Genomic DNA, 26,008 nt, shown 5'->3' with positions numbered 1-26,008 from the left:
TACAGAAAACATCTAAAAAGGAGCCTGTACAGTTAAAAACAAAAAAACAAAAAAAACAATGACTTCTTTGGACTAAAGAAACCAAGATTAACTTATATGGGCACGTATGGCTGCCAGTGGAACTGGGCCACTAGTGTTTATTGATGACTGCTGATACAGGTAGCAGGATGAATTCTGAAATATGTATGGGCAAAAATTTGAAAGTTTCCAAAAACACCCCAGTTACTGTATTCATATGAGTTATATTGCAAAAAAATGTCTGAATGGTATTTTTCTTATTCTATCAGACCCAAACGTAATCTGCTTGCTAAGTCTGATGGATTGCTCATTTCTGTGTCCAAATGCTCTTTCAGATTTTGTTTTAAATTGGTCTCTCTCTTCTCCCAAGTTAAAGTTGCAATTTCATACCTATCTACAACTTTAACCAGGTGATATGCATTTTCTTATCAAGCAAGTTAACACATTTGCTTGATAAGAAAATATATTCCTTTATCTTGGGTCTCACTCATAAAGGCCTAGAGACTGGTTAGCAACCATCCGGCAACAACCTGTTGCAAGGGAAAAATGTGGACCAATGGTTGTTGGAGGTTGCTGGCAGTATTTGTGTAATCAGTTGCTAAAGCCCCAGTCACACAGGCCTAGAAACCAGTCAGTGACCTCCTGGCAACCAACAGTCAAGAGGGAAAAGTATGTATTCTGAGACCACTGATGAGTGGCTTCTGGAGGCTGCTGGCAGTTGCTAGCATGATATGGGTCACCATATACAGTATTGTACTGAAAACCACCTTGTGATTGCTTTGGTCACTAGCAGGTTGCCGCCATCATATTTGCATGGCAGACGCTGAATTGGCTTTAAATACTTGCAAACTAGTGGTGAAACTGGTAGTGAGACTGTGAAAAGTGCCCCGCAAACCAGAAAAGGAAGATGGTCACCTTCAAAGTAAAAGTTGTACCTCTTGAACAGCTTTTACTTTGAAGACAAACATCCTCTGTTCTTAAGCTTAACTGTAGTTTGGAGAGTAAAATGGCAAGTAGGCATTTTCCACAAAAACTTTGGGTGATCACAGCAATCTGCTTGCAACCAAAGCAATCGCAAGGACATTTGAGGTCCAGCAAGCAGCCTCTAGCAACCACTTGCAGTCGTTTGGGGAATACATAATTTATCTCTGGCAAGCGGTTGGTTGCCAGATGGTTGCTAACCAGTCTCTAGGTCTGTATGACTACGGCCATAATTATCTAGCAAAGCCTAACTTCTTTCCAAAATTTACTAAGACTGCTGAATCAGATCAAAGCCAAGTGGCAATTCTTAAAAAAAATGCTTTCATATTTAAAGCACAAGATTATTTACGTCCTCATTGCTGTGTATTGAGGACGCTGCTGTTAGTGGTAGAGTTCTCTGTGTCACTGCTTTATATAAGTGCATAAATCTTAGTCTTAAAAGAATCCCATAATATTAGAGACAGTGGCTCTTAAATTAGGTTATTTTCCCTCAAATTGTTGCTGTGGTGCAAAAACAATGTCCACATGAACACAAAAAAGTTGCACCTTTTCTTTGAAGTTTTATTTCTACAGCACCTGAGCAGATTGCATCAGCTGTTGTAGGAAAAAACATGTGATCTACCCACTGGGCCAGACAGTACCATTATACAGAGTAGTGATGCAGACAGAGTCCCACAGAGGGGAAGAGGAATATCAGGAGGGGGGGCAGCCAGATGGGACAGGCGAGGCGGCAGTAACAGTGATCGCCCTCCCGCCACTGAGAGAAGCTGTGCAAGACTGTAATCAGATTTCACACATCACTCAAGCATCTCAAGCAAACACTGCTGCAGTCAGGTGGCTGAAGTGATGTGTGTTACAGGAGAAGTAAAATAAAAAGCAGTGTGTTGAGTCATTCTACAGAAATGTCCACTTCTGGGATGATGAGAATTAATTTTTTTTAAAGGTATTTCTTTTTCTAACATTTAAACTTAGACCACATTATTACATCACTTCTGGATTTATGTACTCACAAAAATGACAGCTAAATTTTTTTTTTCCATCTTTTTGGATATTACTTAAAGACTGCAATCAGGAGATTATCTTTTATCAGTTTTAATCAGGTTTGTTAAAAGTATAATTATATGATTTTTTTCATTTGCATAAACATTTATTTGCAATAACAATGAAAATATCTGAAGAACAGTTAAATCTTACAATAACGATCATAGCTTATGTTTGTATGTACCCTGTTTGCTCGTTAACGGCTGAAACTTTGAACGAACATTGTCACGCATACAGCAACTTTGATTTTCAAACATCTTCACCCTCTTAAAATAATGGCCCAAGCCATTTTTTTCAGGTTTTTCAGAAAAGACAAAAAAACTGAACCAAACACTGAAAATATGATTTAGGCAAAAATAAAACTTTCATTAAAAAAATGACTTGGTCTATTATTTTAAGAGGGTGACGCAATATCTGAGAACAGGAGGATTCATAGTGATAAATGTTAGAATTTGCATAAACCATTAATATTTGATGTAAAACAACTCAATGAACAGCTATTTATAAAGTTTGCTTATGCATGAGAGTTGCTGGCGTTACAGAGTCGCTGAGAAATGGCCCTCGTATCACCCGTTAGGAAGGTAATGCCAATGACTGCCATGAAATAAAGTTTTTCACAAGAGGACACAGGTGCAGGACTCCCAGAAGAACCGGTAATTCAAAAACTAACCTTTAATTAGTTTGAGTGGAAAAGTCTATAAACAAAGGGAGAAAAATTCAAACTCTTAAACAGCCGTGCAAACAGAGGGAAGATAAAACAGACACTGGCAACTACTAAAGGGAACGACAGGGCTTAAATACACTGAGGTAATCAAGGGAAGTGGACACAGGAAGTAACATGACATACAAACACCTAACACAAAGATGAATAATGACAAGACACGACACGAGGGTAGAAGGTGAAACACTAGAAACTGAAAATAAACTACAGCTATAACCACAATAATATTACCTCCAAAATGTACCAGAAGTAAAGAAACATAAAGACTAAACTGAGAGTATAAACAAGGAACTAATCCAGGAAATATCAAGAACAAAAAAAACACTTTTTTTCTAAAAATTGTTGAAATTGTACATTGTTTACTTTAACACGAAAACAATTTATTTTCATTGAAGTGTAGCATTTTTTTTTGTAATGCATTTTTAAGTGTAATACTTTTGTAAATGCCAAGGGCACAAAAATTTCCACAGAATGTTTTTGACAAAATGTGTTTGTATGAATTTTTTATTTTTTATTTTTTTTGAGATTATGAGCATGCTGGTATCTGTTTTTATGTGCACAGTTTTGTGTATGCAAGCGTGCACATGTGCATATCCTTTTGCTTACACACCTGTATTTACAGTGCTCTTGTGCCATGCTTACTCTTGCATCTGTATTTGTGTGTCTGTTCTCTTGCAATTCTGTTTGTGAACACGTTAAGTTAGGACATTTCTGGAAACTGAGGACAAAAGCTTAACTTTTGACTACAGGTTGACTTTTGAAGTCAAAGAAGAGGACGATCGAGAGTCAGAGTGTCATCATGCAGTGTAGTGCAACCTGGGGTGTGTACAGTAGCTGATGCAAACCCAGGCATCTTTTACAGCCAGAGTTTTAGCATTATTTTAGGATTTTCTCTTTTAAATGAGTTAAGCTATATTTGCAAGCTTGATCATATGAAAGGGCTGTTAACTGATAACATGTTGTTGATCCATTGAAGTTGCTTTTTTTAATCGGTATTCATTAGGAGTTAAGGAAAACGTTTTATCATGTGAACTGCGAGTCCTCACATGGCTAAAAGCACAATTTTGTGTATGTGTCTGTGTGTGTGTGTGTGTGTGTGTGTGTGTACCTGTGTTCTGCTCTTGGAGATCGTGCTGTTAAGACTCAGCCAGCTTCTCTGTAATGGCCTGATAACAGAGGCCCTCCGGCCAGAAAACGGATTAATTAAGGGGCCAGACTAGAATCCCCCAGGGGTGGGCAGCCCTGTGCACCAAAACTCCACCCAGTACACACATAAGTGCACAGATGCTGCTGTGAATAAATAAAGCACATATGCACGTGCACAGGGAAGCAGACCTCATAATTACAATCGCAAACATTCAGACGCAGGTGAAAGGAGTAAAGGGGAGTAAAACGGGTCTCTAAGCTGACACTGGCAGGCTCCGGAAGAAACATCTTTAGCACTTCACAGAGGTTTTTACTCACCTGCCCGGGCAGCTCAGCACCCTCACTTCCTCCTCTTTATTAGACCAAACATATTGTTTTAGGATGAAAGAGGTGCAAGGCGGGTGGTAAAAATGAAAGGAGAATAATCACAAGGAAACTGGCAAAAAAAAAAAAAATCAAAGCACAACCTGTGTTGTGTTTTTTTCTGCACCCCCTCATCACAGAGAATAAAAATTACAACAAATACTCCAATTTCAATAATTCAAGCTCTTAGGTAAAATAAACAGCGCCACATGCTTAAAGGGTAAAATAAATCTGCTGGTAAAATAATTATTTGCTTTGACTTAAGCCTAAAATGATCATCATTGAACTATTGCAGTGTTCAACATAAATAGCAGCGCATTTGTCAGCACTGTTCAGCCTTGGAGGTGTCCGCTATTGATCCATGCGCTTCATCTTGCTCCTTGGAATCTAATGAATAAGAGGTTTAGTATATTAAAAGGAGACTCACTTTTTTTTCAAACTGAGGCAAGGCAATACAAGTCCCTTACATGCTGCAACACTTTTTTGTTCTTTCTGATGAAGCCCTGCACTGAACACGGTGTGGAAAAGTGATATTCAGTTTGAAGTAGCTGTTTTCCGCCTGAAGTTGTGCCAGCGATTCAGACAACGTATCGAATGGCAACAACAGTGTGTTCTTACTGACCATTATCATTGTTGTGCTTGTTTTATGTGACTTTATGTGTGCTGTAAGCCCTGTCTCTCTAACCCCCAGGTGTTCATCCAGGGTCATGGGAACAACACTACTCAGAGGGCAACAATGAGATGTAAATACACCGCCCGACTGTTTTGATTGGAACTGTAATAGATGCCAGGGTACAACAAACGTGCCAACTGAATCTGTCCTTATTTCATTTCAGTGCCTTAGGTGGGGTCCAGTTCCACAGAAATCAATTTAAAAAGGAAAAAAAAAAGAGAAGTTTGTGCCAACAGTTCACTTTCATCCCACTGGAAGAAATAATCCGATTATGGCAAAAACTCTAATCTGATAATCTTGATCAGAATAAGAAGTTTAATCATAACTTGGTGGGCAAAACTAGTTACAGCTATGTCAGTGTTGTGGTTTGTTGGGGGGGAAAAAAGTACACCACGGTCCATTTAGTAGCTGTTTGTTTGATCACTTGTTTTATTTTGGTTATATACGTGCAAACATCCATTTTTACTGAGTGGATTTTACTAAGACTGTACATCCACGTTGGCTTTTGCTAGTTAAGGTCATGTAATATAAAAAAAAAAGAATTGAAAGCTCCAGAGCAGTAACTAAATGGACACAGTGGTGAAATTGTTGTTCCCAAGATTAAGGATTAACTTATAACTACATAATCTTATGAAAATGAATCTTCCATGTGCTTGCGTGATCCTGTGGTACGTTCACTGCAATGAATGTTGAGACCATAAATAGAGTCATTTGAAAAAAGAGTTTTCATAAAATTATTATGAGGAATTAAGAGGTTAAATAGCAGCAAGTGTGAGCACCTCTATAAAAGCAGAAATGTGGGGAGTTTGCTGGTCTGGAGTAATGTTCAATTTCACCCTAACCTCCTGAGCCCCTGCGTCCACATATGGGGACATTACAGTTTGGCTTTGCTGCACCTTATACTTTATTCTGCTCATTAGTGTTTTATACTTTGTTAAGTCTGTTTTTGTTGTGTTGTGTTTTTTTGTTGTGTTATGCTATAAAATGTCCACATCTGAGGACATTTTTGTTTTCACAAAACTATGTAACAACCATTTAACAAAATACAACTTCCTGTTCAAAGAGGAAGCTTATTTTATACGCATATCAGGTCCATCTAATCACAAATATGTGGGAGAAATTAAAAATGCATCACAAACAAGAGCTCAGGTCTCAGGAGGCTAAGGTCAGACTGTGCAATGCTCAGAGAAATGGCAAAAAAAAACCCAAACCACATTTCCCACTCTACAGACCTTATTGTTTAGAAGGGTTACCAGAAGAAAGCCTCCTCTCTCTAAAACAGAACATGGCAGCACAGCTTAAGTTTCCAAAGCTGCAAACAAACCACACACCTTCTGGAACAATGTCCTTTAGATAGATGAGACCAAAGTGGAGATGTTTGGCCTATAATGCACAGCGCTACGTTCAGAGAATAACAAGCACAGCATATCAGCATAAAAATACCTCATATTAACTGTTAAGCACGGCGGTGGTGGGCAGATGATTTAGGCTTGTTTTGCAGCCACAGGAGCTGATCACCTTGAACTCCTCTGTGTACTAAAGTATTCTAGAGTCAAATGAACCCATAACCTCCTGACCAGGCTTTCTGTTCAAGTTACCTTGGTAATACAGCCAGGTAAAAAGAGAGCCATTTTCATGGCACTGACTGACTTTAAGCTCAGCTTAGCTCACAAACCCTTAATTCTTGCTTTGTAGTACAGCCTTCAGTTTTCTGCAAATCATAACATACAAGAAATGGCTCTCAGTTGCCACTGGCCACGAATATTATGTACAGACAATACAAGAATACCACAGACACAAAGGAAACAAATACACTGACTTAAGTCAGAGATTATAGAGGTGTGAGGGGGACTTACACAGCGTTATGCAACATTAGAAGTTTTAATGTTGTGGCTGATTGGAGTACTACCATGTGATCACAGGAATTAGCTTAAAGAGTAAATGGACTAGTTCTTATATAGCGCTTTTCTTCTCTGTCTGAGCACTCAAAGGGCTTATACAATACGTTTACATTTACCCATTCACACTCATTCATACAAGCACTTCCATGTGTATCTAAGCTAAGTGCTTTTATTGTCTAACATTCACACACATTCGTGCTCCAATGCTTGCGTCGGAGAGCAACTTGGGGTTCAGTATCTTGCCCAAGGATACTGTGGCATGCGGCCTGGAGCAGCCGGGAATCAACCCGCCAACTTTCCGATTGGTAGGTGCCCTGCTCTACTTCCTGAGCTACAGCCACCCCTAAAGGGGCATCAGCAGCTGATAGATGAGGGGTTTTGTCACGGAGTAGTTAAACTGGAATCCACCCCAAATTATTCCTAGTCAAGAATATAAATAATTGTTGTCATTATAATAATATTGATCGAATTTATATTCTGACAAAGAATTATTGTTATGATAACTGCATTAAGCATAATTTAATATGAGTCAAACTCTAGGAGAGGCCGTTTTCATCATAAAGAAAGCCTTATCATCACTTATCGTCATTATGCGAGTCACAAAAAACAGTTATTTCACTGTATTTTGAAATTTTATATATTTGAGTAAATCTATAAAAATCTGCATATTTCTTGATAAACCTTCAAGGTTCTCCTGCATTGTATCTTCTCTGACTAGACTAACCCAACAACTAAATCTTTACTGCTTTTATTACACATAATCAGTTTAGTCATGGTGCTATTCAGAGTTACGAGTAAAAACAACCTTAGGCTTTGGTTCACTTAAACACTTTCCAAAACTCTGACGAGCAGAGAGTCTCTCAATGAAAAAACTCTTTGACTTTGCGTTTTGGTGGAAAAGAGACGACTCTGCAATATAGAAGTCTACCCAACAATAACAACAGCAGCCAGACTGAGAAGCTCCCAGTATTAATATGAATAATGCATTTCGTGTTGTGTGGAACAGCAGGGCCATCCAGATACAGGCTCCCATAATCTTTCTGCCCAGACCGCTTTAATCCAGGGTCTGCTGGTATCTGGCTATTGGACATCTACAAGTAGATGAAAACGTTCATACCAAGGGCAGCTCCCTGGAGCCGGGCCCAAACCCTGACAAAACCCTCGCCCATCTGTCTTAATCTGGCACCAGCAGCCACAGTCAGAACCGCACATAGCAGGGAACTAGGATAAAAGCCTTTCTCATTTCTTGACAAGGAATAAAGAGCACCCTAGCATTCAATTTTCATTATGAAGTCTTAGCTCTCTAACAATTATACAAGAAATTACTGATGCCTCCTCTTCTTCTTCTTCTTCTTCTTCTTCTTTATCTGGGAGGCTGATGGGCTCTCTGAGGAATCAATCAGACCCAGGGATATCAATGATATGCAGCACCGTGGGGGTGGGGTGGGGTGGGGTGTTAGAGGGCATTTTCAACTTTACACTTTCCTTTTTTGTATCCAATATAGTCTCTAATCTGACATAAGGTGCACGCCTGCACATCAAAATCTATTTGCTCCCAAGACGCAATGAGGAGAAAATGCATCTTTGCACTAAAATGCATCAAAGTGGCTGAAAGTTGGACAGTCTTCAATGTGTGTGTGTGTGTGTGTGTGTGTGTGTGTGTGTGTGTGTGTGTGTGTGTGTGTGTGCGCGTGTGTGTGTGCATGCGTGCGCACACACTTGTATGCTGCTGCAAGGAGGGTTGCTCAAGGCCACCATCATCAACCTAACAGGGGATCAAGTGGATGGTGTGTGCGTGAGAGTGTGTGTGTGTGTGTGTGTGTGTGTGTGTGTGTGTGTGTTGTGTGTGTGTGTGTGTGTGTGGTGTGTGCGCACACTGCTGCCGGCTGGCCAGGGTCAAATCAAGAGGTTTGTTAACATGGAGCATTAATCTCGCTTAGGCTAAAATCAGCACATGCACACACATTCCCTCAGTTCTCCGCGGTGAGCCGAGATGCCCACAAGTAAATTTTTAATCACATGCACTCTAATCACACAGGCTCACAGTCAGTCTTAAACCCCAGTCATGACCTCCACTTATGCACAATAAAAGAAGACCTGCCGGTCCCTGGCGGACTTGGACACCACATCCTCACGCACCCTGAAACTTGCGTGCACGTAAAGCCCTTCCTGTCAATACCAACTGTAGAGAGAAGGAGGAAAAAAAGACAACACTCACCATCTGTGCTCCTCTATGATTTTCTCTGCTCTTTTTTTTTTCTCTATGTGCAAGTTATCCTGTGCAGCTGAGCTCTGCGCTACTTAACTGTCCCTTTCCATCAAAGCTTTGCTGCTACTGTTGCGTTTTTCACAAAACCCTGTCCTTATTTTCCCCAGATCACCATCTGGCTCCTTATCACCTCTCATCATCACCAGAATTTCATCTTTGTTGGCGTGACAGGTTAAATACAAGTGTTTCTGTCATTCAGCACTAATTTTATGAAAGATTACCGCATTATGTCATATACAAGAACTCCATAACCTACTTCTCAAGGGCCTTTTCCTCTCCTCTTTTAATAACTTCCTATCTTAGACAAATGGAGGAATTTATGTTACATACCAACATGTCTGACTCTTTCCGCTTCCCGGGAACCTGTAAACAAAGACTCCTGCCTTTTGGCTCAGGGCCTGAAAACAACCATTTGAGGGGACAGTGTGCTGCATCCAGCCACAGAGCAGTATATCATAGTCTGCTACTGTATAAATAAACTCCTTTCTCAGAGCCTTTTAAAGGGTGCCCTCCATCTAAAAAGACTTTTGTGATGAGGTTTAACACAGCCATGCAGATAATCTTAGTCAGCGCACTTTATCATATTGAATTTTTTTTTTCTTCTTTTTTGTGCGTTTGTGTGAACGTTTAATTGTGTGTCACTGTTCTATCCCACACACACACACGCACCACCCCCACCTCACCTCCATTGTTATTCCCAGCATCGCTATTCTCCCAACAGAGCGGACATTCATCACTCGGTCTTGTGCCTTTCTTGTGGACACGCCAGAGAAAAAAAAAGGAGCAGGGAACCTTTTTAGGTCTGTGCTTGTAAATGACCTGCCGCGAGAGGGGTTTATTAAGTCACCTCGCCTCCTTTCTGCTAACCTACTTCCTGAAGCCACAGAGGAGGAGAGAGACAGACGGACAGAGAGGAGACAGATAGACAAGGGGGACAGGGCTGATGAGATTACAGTTTTTTCGGTATTTTAAGTTGGCAGTCAAATCCCTTTAAAAGAAAAGAAAATAAGAATATCTGGGAATGATTTCGGTTTTGTAAGGCATTTACAAAGGATTCCCACGGTCATGGATGATTTGCTTAATGGGGGAAAAATGGCCTTTTAGTTTCCTGAAGCCACTTGATGTCTTTAAGTGGCTTGCTTTGTCTGTCCAAAAGTCAAAGATGTACTAAAGACAAGCCCCCCCCCCCCCCCCCCCCCCCAAAAAAAAGAGAAAACGGTGGTGGTGGGGGTGGGGTTCTCATTTTGACAAGACTGGAGCCAGCCAAATGTTTTCCATTTGAAGCTTACTAAATGACTTGAATTATTCATCAGTTGTGGCAGCTATTTCATTGTGTGACTGAGCTGAAATAGGGACACCTCCTCTGATGCTCCTCATGCTTCTTTAAAATCCTGATTCTTCACCCCCCCCCCCCCCCCCCCCCCAATAAAAAAACAGATTTCTGCATGTCAGCTATCAGATGAATGAAATTCACAAAATACCCAAAGCAGATTTTATATCAAAAAAGGGCTACTTAAACGTCAAAATAGCAAGTGATGCGGCAGACTGAAAAACTTCAGCCAACAACAAACTAATCAACTAATGGAAGAGAACACAAATCTGCGTTATGGAAAATATTGAACACGCTCAAGCAACAGTTGGGATCACTATCCTATCGTGCTCGATTCAATAAAGATATAAATAGTCTGTCATTAACTGTTGCCCTCTTCTGCTCCGGGTGCACAAAAGAGTTCAGGCTGATAATCCCGCGCGGTTAATCTCTGCGTGAAGTTTAATTAATTTGCCGGCATAGGTGTACACACTATCCTCATCTGATTGAGCAAGAGAAATCAATCATCCCGACAAGCTTCGGGCGCTCAAGGAGAAGATAAATGCCCTGTTCCCTCCCCGCAACACGGACACGCGTAACACACCAGGCGCTTGTTAGAGGGCATAAACAATAAAACAGAGATCTACTCCAGAGGTCTCGCAAAGCAAAATGTACGTGGGCCAGATCCGATTAGATTTGAGGGTCGTGCCGGAGTGAAATCCCTCCGCGGCGCATTTCCAAATGGCACATATGTCGGTTCTGAATACCTTTAATTTTTCTCCTTTTTTTTTTTTTCCTGCGGAAAAAGTGTCAGCAGGCGTCCATAAATCCCGTTTTAGTGAAACGGCGCGGCTATCGGTGCGTAACTGTCCCCACAGAGGAGCACAGAGCGAGAAAAGCGGAGCACTGGCACAAAAGAAACAAACATAAATCGTTTACAAATGTCCGCTTGTGTCACACCAGCCCCTTTCTCTTTCAAAGACCACATCAGACATGTCTACTACTACACTACTAGGGCGATTAGAGCCGCCATGTAGGACAGGGATGCTGTTATTACACCGTTACCGACCTTTGTCATCTCCGAGCTGTGATGTGATGTGACGGTCGTGGCGGAGATTTCTCCCCTCAGACGGGCTGCGTGTCCCGGCCAGCCGGCTGCCGCTTCTCCCCTCTCCTCCTCCCCCGCCTTTTTATTCTTCTTTTTCCGCGTTTTTATTTTTTATTTTAATTTTTTGAGACCCTGCCGTTCCTCCTCCTCGCCTTCACTTGGCTCTCCGTTTGTGTGCTGTCGGCACTGTTTGGTGAGTGTTCAGGTGTAGCAGTCAGTGAGGCTGCAGATCTGCTGTCTGTCAAGAGGATGGTCCTCGCGAGCGACTCCTCGTGCTACATAACGGGAGGCGGTTGCCCCTCTCTCTCTCTCTCTCTCTCTCTCTCTCTCTCTCTCTCGTGGCCGCTGCGCGTGCGTTCTGGGCTTGTGAGGCGCAGGGAACACACCACGGCGGCTCGCACACTCACAGCGAGCACATATGGCCCTCACGCAGGCCACGAGCGCATTAACGCGCATGGACACTCCTAACGGAAACTCATTCAACTGTGGCGATAAAATTATTGTAATACTTATGTAACGTTTCCCCGAATATTGTAGTCCGGGGTGCCTCCCGTGTTGCTGCCGCGCTGGCTCCGAGTGCCTAAATAAACACACGTTCTTTGTTGCAGAGTTGCTTCTTGCAGCTGTTTTGTGCCTCGGTATGAACGCATTTGTCATGCCACACAAGCTCATTTAAATCTGAACTGGGGCTTGACAGCGAGCTGGTATGTAAATCCACAGCAAACAGGGATGCGTTTAGTGATTCGCGGGCCTTAGGCAACCGCAGGAACGGGGCCTCCCTCATGTTTTATTCACATCATTTTCATAACAAAAGAGACTTTGGTGTGATCGAGGTTACTAATTGCCGTGATGCAAGCATTTACCAGATTTATTTTTTCATTATTTCAACACCTAAAACCTTTCCCTTGCTGCATTAAATTCTGTTTCTGGTGATATTCAAAAAACAAACAAAAAATCAGTTAACATATTGTTGCCTAACACCCCTCAAAATGAGCTGATTTAAAGCTGTGCATGATTGGCACATAAGAAAAAATAATCAGGCCTGTTAAATGCTAGTTTTTATAATTGTTTCTGCAACTTTATCATCTTGTGAAAGAAGGTGCAGAATTTTGTGAAGTTTTTACGATGAATAAAATAAGATATGAGGTTTTAAAGGAAACCACTGAATTATTTTCCTGTTGTGACATTTACGGCATGGCTGTTACCAGCTGTTGCAGTTTATCCCTATAAACCTTTTTTTCTCTTTTGGAAAAGTTGGCAAATTTCTTTATTTTCATATACATAAAAGTTACAGAAGACAGCAACAGTTATACTGTTATACACATGACAGTTTCTCAGACAAAGTTGATAACTTCACATATAATAAACTGACATGAAGAAAAACCATTACAGTCAATTGATTTTCTTACATGTATGTAACATGTAATAACATAACCATCGTGTTTTTTTTGTTTGTTTTTTTAATTTAACAAAAATTTTAATGCTAAAACAAATATATATATTTAGTGTGGATTGTGAAAAATGGCCGCAGAGCAGGTAGAAATCCCTTAATTGCCACATTCCAGTCTGCAGAAGAAGCAGAAATATCAGTATTAACGTGTTATCTTTTGTTTGGACATAAAAACTGAAAAATCATTAAACATGCAGCATTTAAAAACCACTATTACAGGAAATGCAAATGTGTTACATCATAATTTGGAGGGTATTTGAATATAAACTGTGGTTTATTTGCTGTAAGAATGCAGTGATTACTGTTTTTTTCCTGATTACTCACTGGAAAAAACTTCAAAAAATAAAATTTGTAGTCACTCATCTGCTTTCCAGGGTGTTGAGCTGCTCTCCAATCAACCTTCTGCCCGCCTTCTTCAAGCCAATCAGCCTGCGCTCTGCATACTTTAAATCTCACTGCTTACCTGTCATTCTCCCTTGCAGACTCATTCATGCAACCCACCCACCCGCATCTCCACCTTACCCAAGTCACAGTGCTCCATCCAAGCCTCCATCTTCATCTTCACCCCCGCCAGTGTCCAGACTACGGGGGCTCCTGCACTAATTCCTGCTGAAATTCACAATTATGCTTAATTGGATTCTTTATATCAATAAATCATGTTCAGTATCACCATGTGGGTTAGGTGGCTGGTCAAAACAGGTGAACACACATGGAAGGGCTACAATCTGATACCAGGCTCCATCTTCTAGCTGTTATTCCTTTGGGATAAAATCATTTTTTAATATACTTATTTTTCAAAATTCACCAAATTTGAAATTTTATTTACTCAGTGAATTAAAAGAGTTTGCAAGATTACATAATCAACTTGATTATCAAGAGTAATGATGGAATGAACCCAGTCTTGATAATCAAGTTGATTTTTCATGCAATTGTGCCCTTATTAAGTTTAACTGCCCCCAGCATGAATCAGCATGAGCTTTTTCTGATCTGAAGGCCCAATCAGCAGACCTGTTGCTTCTTTACAGAACTATAAAACACACCACTGAAAAATGCATTTGTTTCTTGAACACTATCAAATACAAGCTTTGATTATTTGCTAACATAGTCGATAGCGCCGTTCTTAGAAGCAGATCAGGTTCATGTTGATGCTGCTGGCAAACTTGGAGCCAGTGTAATTTCACCCATATCTTGACTCACAGTCAAGATATGGGTGAAACTGAAAGCTAAGATACTGGATCTCAGTGAAAGCCTCTCAGCCAAGTTCCCAGTTGTGCCTGAACGTGACATAAAAAGCGATTCCCCTCCTTCCACCTAACCCACAGATGACCAGTGCCAGGACCTAATGCCATAATGCAAGCAGCTCAAGGGACCAGCATGGAGCATTGGATCCTGTTGTAGCTGTGTGCTGTGACCCAGGGGGCAGTGTTAAAACATGTGGACGCTGATGTTGGCCCTCTAGCTTAGCCCCGGTCTTGGGGAAACATAAAAGTCACACAAAGAACTTCTTTGTTGTGTTAGAAACAATGGCAGCTCTCCACTGAGTCCATTGCCTGTGGTTGCTTTTTTTAGACTTTGTTTATGTTATCATGTTTCTTCCTGTTTGTGGTTAACTCCACAATTTCCAGTCTTTGCAGTCCAAGTGAACTAATCAGTCACTCAGCACTCTACCTACGCACAGCGTCATCGACATGCTGTGTTGTTGTTTAGGAGAGCTGCGTGCAAGCACATCTGCATATGTTGCAAACCCAAAATCTTTTGCTGTGCATTGCTAAAGACCTGCAGAAGCAGACAAAGAACCATGAACTCCACCTCTTTAACGAATAATAAAAACTGTGATTCTGGGTCATAGCAGTTCTTTCTTCTTCTTCTTCTTCTTCTTCTTCTCTTCTTCTTCTTCTTCTTCTTCTCTTCTTCTTCTTCTTCTTCTTTTTTTTTTTCTCTTCTTCTTCTTTTAGATGGTGTTATCATGAATCCTGCAATCCTAATTTGCTTCAGTGTCCTCTTAATCGTCTCCAAGTCACATCTGGTTAAAGATCTTTGTCGATTTTTATCACCCAGCATCTCTCCTGCGTCATTTGAAGTCAGCTTTAAGCACCATTTATTAAAAGACACAAATGCTTTTTTTTTTTTTGTTTATGCTCATTAACATCTTCTTAAACTCTGTCTTTATAAATTAGTATTCGCATCATATTTGCTTTGACTGTACTGTATATGGCAGCTTATTGTGACCCTTTTTGTAATTAATTTTGAGTTGCGTTGTCCCTTCAGAGATAATACGCAAAACTAAGTTTCAAAGGCCTTTGTAGTTTTTATATTTTCCATAATATTATCCTGTTCTTAGAGCGTTCCAGTAGACTATAATAATGAGCCACGAGTATTGTATTTAAAAGACAGTTGGGCTCTTTGTGCTTTCCGGCCTTTACCTCCTAATAAATCCCACCACTCTTTGATCCTATATTAGTATTACGTTCCTATTTAATTCATAGATTTCTTTTGTTGTGCAGGGGCTAAGGCTGCTTCCTGAATCATGACAGACAGATTGAGTAACAGTCTGGACTCAGGGGTGTAATAAGTTAATGAGCTATTGTGTTTGGTACCCACACTGCATTATATTGCCGCCTCCATATGGGTTATTATTCTTGTGAGGAACGGTACAGACTTTGATTAGGCAACACCGTCTCTTCTTCCTATTGATCGTGTTCGTGAAGAGCTGTAGAGATCGGCCGAAGCTTGTTAAACACCCCGCTGGCATTATAAATTCATCGTTTTTAGCTTGTTTGTGGACCGGCAGGAATGCATGACACCTCTGTGCTGAATGGATATTGTTTGTTTAATGGGCTGCTTTCTGATTGATTGGGCGCCTTGATCTGGTCCCTCTCCAGCTTTTTTATAGTTTGTGGTTGATGTGATTCGAGAAGCAGAGATGGATGTTTCTAAAACTACACAGACTCTTTTCTTTGATACAAGTAGTTGTTTTTGAGCAAAAAAATTGATTTGAATAAAAAGTCTTTTATGCCCAAAACGATCCAAAAGAATCTTTTTAAGAAAAGAGATATTGGGAAAGTATTATTTTATCTGTTCCTATACTTACATTTATTGATTTACGTAGACGAGAATCAGGCACACCGAAGTATTCACCAACAGCCTGTCCAGCTTGGCCAACCTTACCAATGTTTAGTACTTCAGAACCAAAGCAAATATCCATCTTGTTCCAGAGCGTGAAAGCTACAAAAGATTGAAAAGAACTGAAGCAGGTCAAAGTCACACTCTGTACTTTAAAAAAAAAAAAAAGTATTTAAAAACTGTCCACTTGCAGAGATCCCCCGGACACGCCTCACTTCATCTTTCATTTGAGCTGTCAGGGTGCAATCAGCAGACACGGAGGGCACTCTAGCTTGTCTGTGACATTACTTTGACCTCTGCAGGGTCCCTCACACCACTAACAGGCCCCACCACTCCTCGGTTCTGAAGCTGAATAATTCAGCATCATGAGGTCGTGGACAGTATTGCTGGTACAAAGCATTTGCAGGGTCAATGGGCTGATTTCACGGTGGATCCACATAGCAAATAAATAAATATGTGGCTGTGGTGTGTTTACTGACTGATCTGACAGGTTACAGCAAAGAACTGTTTGTTTAAATGTCCTTATTGTCCTTCAACAGCCTTGAATACTATCTGAAAATCAAATGTCATCTCTGGTCACTTTTTACATTTTAATATTACTAGATGGTCTTAAAGCATGTTGGACACCTTCAGAATGTGTCCTCACACTTGAAATTATGCAATCAAAAGGCTGAATATAGCAAGTTTGTGGCTAAAAATAAGTTATGATCATGCAAGGACAGATCCGCTCAGTTTCATGACTCATTTTTTTGTTTCTTTAGCCAATAAAATATAATTCAGATTTCTTTTGCAACATAAAGATTCAGAAATAAATTACAGCTTTTCAGCAAAACTGTTGAAATGTTTATCCTTGAGCAGCTGACTTAATACTAACTAACACCGATTCATGGGATAATAGTAGATTCAACATCAGTACTCAAAAGATATCTCACCATCACCAACAACCAAGCAAAAGGAAAACATTCATCATTTTGGAATTTCTAGTTTTGCACTTAACATATTTAAAAAGAGCCATCTGTTTAGGAAGGAGCTTTGTTTCTGGCGTCTCTAACAAACTTCATGATTGACACTGTAATGGAAACTGCCAGAGGGCTTTAGAGATTTATGCTGCCATAAATACACTGATTACACGGAGTCGTATACAAATCCAACCCCAATTCCAAAAAAGTGTGGGATGCTGTGTAAAATGCAAACAAACCAGAATGCAATGATTTGCAAATCTGATAAAACCATATTTTAGTAACAATACAAAGTGTTTAAACGTTTTACTACTTCATGAGTAACATCAGCTGATTTTGAATTTGATGACAGCATCACGTCTCAGAAAAGTTTGGGATCGGGGCAACAAACTGGAAAGGTAAGTGGTACTGACAAGAAAAAGCCTGGAAGAACATTTTACAACTAATCAGGTTAATCAGCAACATGATTGGTATTTTAAAGAAAGAGCACCTTAGAGAGGCAGAGTTTCTCAGAAGTAAAGATGGGCAGGGGTTCACCAATCTGAAAAAAAAAAAACTGCATCTATGGATTGTGGAACAATTTCAGAATAATGCTCCTCAATGTAAAATTGTGAAGACTTTGAACATCGCATCATCTGCAGCACATAATATCATCATAGGATTCAGAGAACCAGGAGGAATCTCTGTGCGCACAGGACAAGTAACAAGTATTGGATGTCTGTGATCTTCAGGCAGCACTGCAGTAAAAACCGACACGATTCTGTCATGGAAATCGGTGCGTGGGCTCAACAGCACTTCCACAAATCACCGCGTGTGAGCACAGTTCACTGTGCCATCCACAAATACAGCTTTAAGCTCCATGACTTTCACAACTGGAAGCAGGGAAACAGAAAACATATCAGAGGACAGGAGAATAAATCATATTTATTTGAACACAATAAAGAATGCCTGAAAGTCTCACTGAGTTCAAGTTGCTGTTGAACTGTTACCTAATGCATCACTTCAACTTAGATAAATCTGCATACTTGAATCTTTTTCCTCTCGCGGCTTGTCATTGGCTGTCTGTACTGCAACTGTTCGGGTTTGCTCTTAATGCTTTCATAGCAATTTTTTTTTTCATTGGCAGCAGATGCTGTTTTCAGCAAAACCTCTAAAATCCCACTACACACCCTATACACCAATAAGGAATTTTAGATAACAGCTTTCCTTTTTTTTTTTAAAGCCAGTCCCAGTGGGGCGAGCCTGCTCCGCTCTCCAGCATAATGAGTGGATTCTGTTGGTGGCCTCCAAGTGTTTCTGTGGCCTCTGTCTACATTATGTTTACTTGTGTCTGCATCCACAGGAAGGTCAGAAAGCTGAGCTGCTGACAGAAGATTAGAATGTGCCTTATCTGAATAGAAAAATGAGCTGAATATTTACAGTAGTGTGCAAAAGTATTGAGGCTCACCCCTCGTTTCTTTATATTTTGCTTGGATAAAGGTGCAGTGATTTATTGAAACATGTGCAAACATACAGGAATTGTAGGTTCCTGTACATTTGGTGAAAAAATAGAGTTTATACTATTCTGACAAGCTTGAAAGTCAATATCTGGTATCACCACCTTTATTCTTCAACACAGCCTGAACTCTCTGAGGCAGCTTTCTAGTCATTTCTTTCAGTAGTCTTCAGGAATAGTTCTGCAGGCTCTTGCCTCTGATTTTCAGTCCAGTTCTTGTAATGTAGCATACCTCAGCCATTTCTCCCTGTTTCCCTTGGATAAGAATGGCTTCTTGACAGCCACCCTTCCTCTGAGACCATTTCTGATGAGGCGTCAGTGAACAGCAGGTGGATCAGCTGAAGGTCCAGATGCGTCTCTCAGGTCCTGAGTCAGGTCTTTGCTGGATTTTTTTCCCTATTTTTTTAAGCACATGGCTTTCAGATACTGTTCATCTGCTGCAGATAAGACACACTGCACTGAAAATGATCAGGTAGAAAGAATTTTGTAATATTATCATCATTATTATTATTATTATTATTATTATTATTATTATTATTATTATTATTATTATTATTATATGGTCATAACAGATTAAAGTCAGCCCATCTAATACAACTGATGGTGAAGCCTATTAGTCAGTCATGCACACTAACTATTATTATTATTATAGCAGAAAGTTTTTAAAAGAATCATTTCTGTTACCTCAATAAGCTACATTCAGCTGCTCCCTGAGTCCACATGTTTGATTAGGCAGATTTTTACACCTGCCCTTCCTGACACAACCTCCGAGGGATTTGCGTCTCCTCCAGGGATCAGACGAAGGATCTTTTTCTCGTTAGGCAAATGCGTAAACCATCTTACAGGCTTCAGCAAACAATGATAACCAGATTGTTTCAACCAGTGGAGAGTTACATAAAAACGTGCAGTTGTGACAGACAGCTGCCCCTCCCTGAGTCAGCTTCTGCTAGAGGTTTCCCACCATCACCAAGAGCTCCCTCACTGGGGATCATCTGATTGCTGGGGTTTTCCTAATATTTTAAGGTCTTTAGTTTACAATACAAAGCATTTTGAAGTGATAGTTGTTGTGAATTGGTGCTGTCTAAATAAAAGTGAACCAAACTGAATTTGTTACCCGTAAATTTTTTTGGGTGTACTTTAAAAAAATAAAGAACTCAGATTTTGTGCCACCAAAATATAACTAATGGTCTCAGCTTGGCCAAGCCTACTGAAGCTGCATTGTGCACCAACAACAGAGAAACATTCCTTTTCTCCTCCACCTTTGATTACCTCTGTTTGGTTTTATTCGTTGTTAGATCTGAGTGTGCGAGTTCTCTGTGCTTCTCTGTGGAGTGCACCGTTTCTTCCTGGCTCTAAAAATAAAGATTTGCTTGCTTTGCTTCTTTGCAGTAATCAATGAAATGGGAGCTGCTTCACCCACTTGAAGTATTTAATAAGAAAATATAACAGACTCCAGGTTGGCTTTTAATAGGGCAGTGTAGGATGGGATATAGGGCCTCATTTATTAGCACAGATAAAACCTCTACTGTTCCAAACGGGCCTGTCAACACATCCTGTCAGCACTGCTTTGCACTGCCCTCCAAACACACACACAGACACACGCGCGCGCGCGCACACACACATACATTCCCACACTCATCTTTGTCATCTTCTTTTTTCTATTGCTGTCTTCTCACATTTGCTCTGCCTTCCTCCTGCCTCTTCCTTTTCTCATTTGCTCCTTCCAGTAAACACATTTTTCAGCTAATTTCACCATCTCCTCTGCTCTTACCTCCCTCCTTTGTTCCTGTCGCTAAATCTGCTCTGGACGATGCTCGAGTAGTTATTAGGTTTCCTGCCACTTCCTAGCTCTCCTGTGCCTGTTTCTGTATGTGTGTGTTAATGGGCTCAGGTGTCACCGGAGCACTCTGAGCACTCCTTTGAACGGCGAGCTCAGTGCTGCGGCTCAACATGAGGGCAAAGGTTGTAACCAGTTTCCCATTAAGTGAATAAATTAGCTGCTGCTGTGTGGGCAGCGTGTGCGCGTGAGTGCGTGTGTAAGAAAAAAGGCTGCTCAGCACATACAGAAATGACTATGCTTGTGTTTTCAGCCTTGCGCACATTGGCTCGGCCCTCTTAAAGGATACGGTCGTATTATTCAGCATGGGGTCAAAGGTCAAAGCCAATGAGGCACCAGATACAGAAGACGCTCTGTTCTAGCTGAGCTGCAGCTCGACTTTCTTCTGTGTAAAACATCGGCCTCTCTGTGTTGTTTTGACATAGCGATGGTCACGTTTTGGGATCGACAGGCAGCGTGGATGAGCTCACGTGCACAGTGGCGATTATGTGTCACTCTCTGTACTGTGTACAGGGTGTCTGTACTTATCCACCCAAACTTAGTTGGAGGAAGTTTCATTTTGAAAGCTTTTATTTTAGACTCGTGACCCAGATTTTCCGTCATTATCTGCAATCTCCCGTGGCCCGTCGGTGCTATCAAAAAGATGCAGAGAGGTATGGCAGGGACGTGTAGACACAGACAATGGCCTCCTTATGAGCCTCTTAAAACCTGGGGAGTGTGCATCCGGCTTAGTGGGGGTCTCTCAGGTGCCAAACGTGCTGCTTTAATCTGCAATAATCGATTAACACTCTGTTAAACTGAACGTGAGGACATAAAACTCTGAGAATCAATGCTCTAATCTTATATTTTCTCACTGCCAGATGTTCCTGTCCTCCCACAATGACTCAACATCTGCATGTTCCTTGACAGTTTCAGTGCGCTCTCATCTCATTACCATATTAGTGCGCTGCATAATATGGCCCGCTACTGATGACTGCAGCTCACTGTGGATATAGGTTTTTATTCAGTTTCAATATGAAAATCAGCTTAAATGGATTTGAAGGATATAATGATGTAAACATGAGATTACAGTCAGGTCAGCGTAACACAGAGAAGAGCAGTCTTAAAATTTCCATTACAGCAAATCAATCTGGAGAGCAGGCAGTTTATGCCGATACTGGATTTCTGCATTGATACTATAGAACATGTTGACTTTGGTTATTTAACCTGTGATCACATCTCAAAACTGTTTACAGCTTCCAACATTTTTAGTTTAAAATCCTGTTAATTGATGTCATAATTAAACAATAACAATTAAACTTTTCAGTATAACACAATGCACAGGAGTCACATATAGTATAGTATCGGCCTATAGTGTTGTGCAAAAGTCTTGAGCCACCCGCCATTTCTTTATATTTTGCTGGGAAAATCGGAAATCGGCACAACGATTCATTGAAACGTGCAAACATACATGGAAATGCAGTATTGAAAGTCAGTATTTGGTATGACCACCTTTATTCTTCAACACAACCTGAACTCTCTTAGGCAGGCTGTCTTATAATTTCTTCAAATAGACTTCAGGAATAGTTCTCTGGGCTTCTTGAAGGACAGGTCAAGAAGCCTGGAGAACTATTCCCGAAGTTCCTGAAATTCAGGAATTTAATATTAGACAAGTATAATTTGAGTAAATACAAAATGCAGTTTTAAAATTACAATTTCATTTACAGAGAGTGTGTGAGTGTGAGGTCCCAGAAAGAAGACAACACAGGCGGGCAGGATCTCACAGAAGGCGAGCCATTTATTAAGGCTGATTAAACTGTCCATGAAGCAAAACACAATTCCAACAGGAAAACAGGAAACCAAGACCAAAAGAAAAGTAAACTAACAGGCACAGGGAACTGAAGTGCATTAACCACCGAGGAACACAACAGGCCAGGGTGGGCGAGGTAAGGCAACACACTTGGGTGAAGGGAACAGATGCACTGATGAAGACAAAGGGAAAGACAGCAACTATAATTTGCTATAAATAAACTGTAGATATATAAATACACAGAGGGGTGATTGGGGCAGAGAGGAGACACCTGGGAACACAGCTGAACAAAATCAGAATAACAAGACACTGGGGGAGTAAAATGAAACACCAAGCACAAGAGACTAACGACTGACAAAGTTAGACAGGAAGGAAAGAAATAGAGATGACAGACTCTAACATACAAGCTGGACAACAGGATACAAGGAACACAGGGGAGGTAACCAAGGACTAAAATATCAACCCTACTACGAGCAAAATCCAAATTCTATATAAAACTTAGAACACCTGAGAATACAAACATAATGAACCAATCAGGAATAAAAGCTAAAAGTAAAAGAACAACACAAGAATCCAAAACTCAGGCCCCAAACCTCAGGGTTCATGCTATTCAGACCTTACTATTATTTACATTCCTGACTAAACCATACTACAGAGTCTTCTGTGCAGCCATAAGAGCAAAAGACAAAAGATTAGAGAAGGTCAAAAACTTAACAATTTTCATGTTTCCCCCTTTTGAGCATTTGTTGGTCACACAAGTACAGTACCAGTCAAAGGTTTGAACACACACACCCATTCTGGTACTGTATTTCCAAATTTGGCACAAACATCAGACCTAAAAATTCCAACAGGTTCAATCAAAGTCATCACTGTGTGTCATACAGAAAGCATGTAGCTGCTTTTGCAGGGCGTAGACACCCCAGGCACTAAAATTAAAACCATGCAACAATTTTACACCGTTGTTATTTTGATTCTTCATCAGAATCAAAATAGCAACCATTAGGTTTTTGAGGATCAGTCACTCTGAGGCTGCCGCTCAGGGTCAGGTGCACTCTGAACCAACTGCCACAAGAGAGAACGATCAATCAGTCTCATCACCATCAAACTAAAACATGGTACTACAGAGAAAGAGCCAAAGTCATAAGCACAACAAATGCTGGGGCACATAGTCGCACCTAGGTAGAGTCCCAGCCTGGAAATAGGGAAGATAACCAGTCAGACGATCCAGATGTGTGGAAACTAAGTTGGTTAACCATTCTTGTAATGTTTCTAATTCCCTCATCAGTAGCATGACCACCAGCATCATTATCTGGAATATAAGACAGTAGTAGTCACTGAGGACTCTGGTACCTTTTGAACTAGGGGCAGCTGCAAAATGGCAAATGAAGTGCATCAAACTGTGAGACACTCCCATCCAGAGTTCCCTGCTTTGAAAGAATAGACTGACCTGCACTGATGTCTCTTCAGGAATCCCTAAAACTGGACACATCCAGCCAGTGCACAGTGACTGAAAACCATTGCAGGCAGGACAACAGCTTCAACCAAGGGAGCAGCACCTGGCAAAGGGACCCATTCCCGATAATTCTTAGCAGAATGGGGTTCATAAGGGTGTCGGTCGAATTCCCAACTCTCAGTTTATTGCTACTCACAGAGTGGGGCATGGGGGAGCAAACATAGCTATCAGTGCTGTTTGTGGTCTTGGCTTGATAGCAAACATACTGGAACCACATATTCACCTCATAATGGTGACTGGGTTCACTGGGATGAGGATTCCATACTCTATGTGGGGTGTACACTTATCAAGCTAAAGCACTGACAAAAAAAAACCCATATCAAAGCAACAATCAGGATATTAACAGTCACTTCCTCCATGATCCACACATAACTCAGTCTGTTCAGTCTGCACTCCTCCCTCACCACGGAAGCAGAGATGAAACCTTCCTCCCCAACCTGGTGCTCGGTGGAGCAGAGTGCTTTGCCGCTTGCCCTTGCTGGGTGTCAGGTGGAGGTAGAAGTGCATCCAAATCCCTCTCTCAGCAACCACTGTGTGTGTCTTCAGGAGCACCTGGAAGGGGCTGTTCCACCTCTTGGTCCTCCGATGCTTCCTCAGCAGGTCCCTGACCAGCACGTAGTCTCCCGGCTTGATGTCGTGCAGATGGTGATTCCCTGGAGTAGGGAGTGTGCCCTTCACCTGCCTGTGAACCTGAGACAACACAGAAGACAGGGTTTCACAATATCTGTGGGAGGGGGTGGCCTGTCTGCAGGCCCCATTGCCATCTTTGGGGGTCTCCCAAACATGATTCCTAAAGGACTGGGATTAGTACATTCCCATTTCCTCATCATGTACATTAACACATCTCGCAGGACCTTTGTCCATGAAAGGCCAGTTTCCTCTCAACACTTGGTCAGATTCAACTTCAGCGTGGAATTTTCCCATTCCACAGCTCCTCCACCAGCTGGATGATAAAAGTAGTGCTGCCTGAATGGTGCGCCATTATCACTGCTGATTTTTATAGGGATTCCCCATCTAGGAACAACCTCTGTCAAAAGTGCCTTTGTTACTGCTGCATTTTATCTTATGTTGGGAGGGCCCCCACTCATTTAGAGAACATGTCACCCATAACAGGAACACATCTTTTGGAAAGCTGAGTTCAGTTTTACTAGCTACACACAGGCCTGATTGCTACCAGACCTGCAATCACTTAAATAGAATCTGTCAAAATGAATGAGGCTAAAAGATCCCAAAAAATAACACATCTAAGGAAACAGCTAAGAAAAAAAGTCACTGACATTTATCAGTCTGGAAAGGTTTACAAAGCCATTTCTAAGGCTTTGGGACTCCAAAACCTTAGAACCTTCGCCATGCACCTCCACAGGAGCCTATCAAAGTTACTCCAAGAGCACATCGAGGACTCATCAGGAGGTCACAAAGAAGCCGAAACAACATCTAAAGAACTGCAGGTCTTGCTGTAATTGATGGAAACATGAATTCTGCTCTCTACCAGAAAATCTTGAAGGAGAACATCCGGCCATCAGTTCATACCCTGAAGCTCAAGGGCGCTTGGCTTATGCAGCAGGACAATGATCCAAAACACACCAGCAGATCTACCTCTGAATGGCTAAAAAATAAAAAGTCTGGACTCAAATCTGACTGAGATGCTTTGGCGTGACCTTAAACAGGCCGTTCATGCTGGAAAACCCTCCAGTGTGGCTGAATTACAACAATTCTGCAAAGAAGAGCGGACCAAAATTCCTCCACAGTGATGTGAAAGACTCCTTGCCAGTTATCACAAACATTTGATTGCAGCTGTCGCGCCAAAGGTGGCACATCTAGTTATTAGGTTTAGGGGCAATTAGTTTTTTTCACACCAGGCCAGGTAAGTTTAGATAACGTTCTTCCCGTAATAAATGAAATAACTGAAAAACTGCATTTTGTATTTACTCAGGTTATCTTTGTTTAATATTAAAATATGTTAGATCTAAAACATTTGAGTGTGAGAAATATGAAGAAGAAATCAGGAAAGGGGCAAATCATTTTTCACAACACTGTAGATGACATTATTTGTAAGCCAACATGCTGAGGCAAAAGGAAAAAGAATATAATAATTATATATAAAAAGTACTTTATACCTCTTATATTTAAGTAGCCTAGTTTAAATAGGTTTAAGACTAACGTTCTTTTTTTTTCTTTTCTTTCTTCTGGCTCAATAAAGCTAAAGGCTCAAAATTTTCTTCGTAGGACAATATAGACATATAGGAAACTGCAGTAGCAGGTGCTCAACACCTGGCGGCAGCAACGTGCGGAACATCACTCTGACCTCACAA

General features: G+C 41.0%; 1 protein-coding gene across 1 annotated transcript in view; it reads right to left on the bottom strand.

Annotated features, from left to right (window-relative positions):
• gal3st3 (galactose-3-O-sulfotransferase 3) overlaps positions 1–11,773 on the bottom strand; it is a 41,772-nt gene extending 29,999 nt beyond the window's left edge. The window contains exon 1 of the mRNA XM_030753437.1: positions 11,492–11,773. The gene's annotated coding sequence lies outside the window, so the exon portion shown is untranslated. The remainder of the gene's footprint in view (positions 1–11,491) is intronic.
• Positions 11,774–26,008: the final 14,235 nt, after the last annotated feature.

The sequence above is a fragment of the Archocentrus centrarchus genome, chromosome 18, assembly GCF_007364275.1.
Source record: "Archocentrus centrarchus isolate MPI-CPG fArcCen1 chromosome 18, fArcCen1, whole genome shotgun sequence".
Lineage (NCBI taxonomy): Eukaryota > Metazoa > Chordata > Actinopteri > Cichliformes > Cichlidae > Archocentrus > Archocentrus centrarchus.
This window is presented reverse-complemented; position numbering and strand designations above follow the sequence as displayed.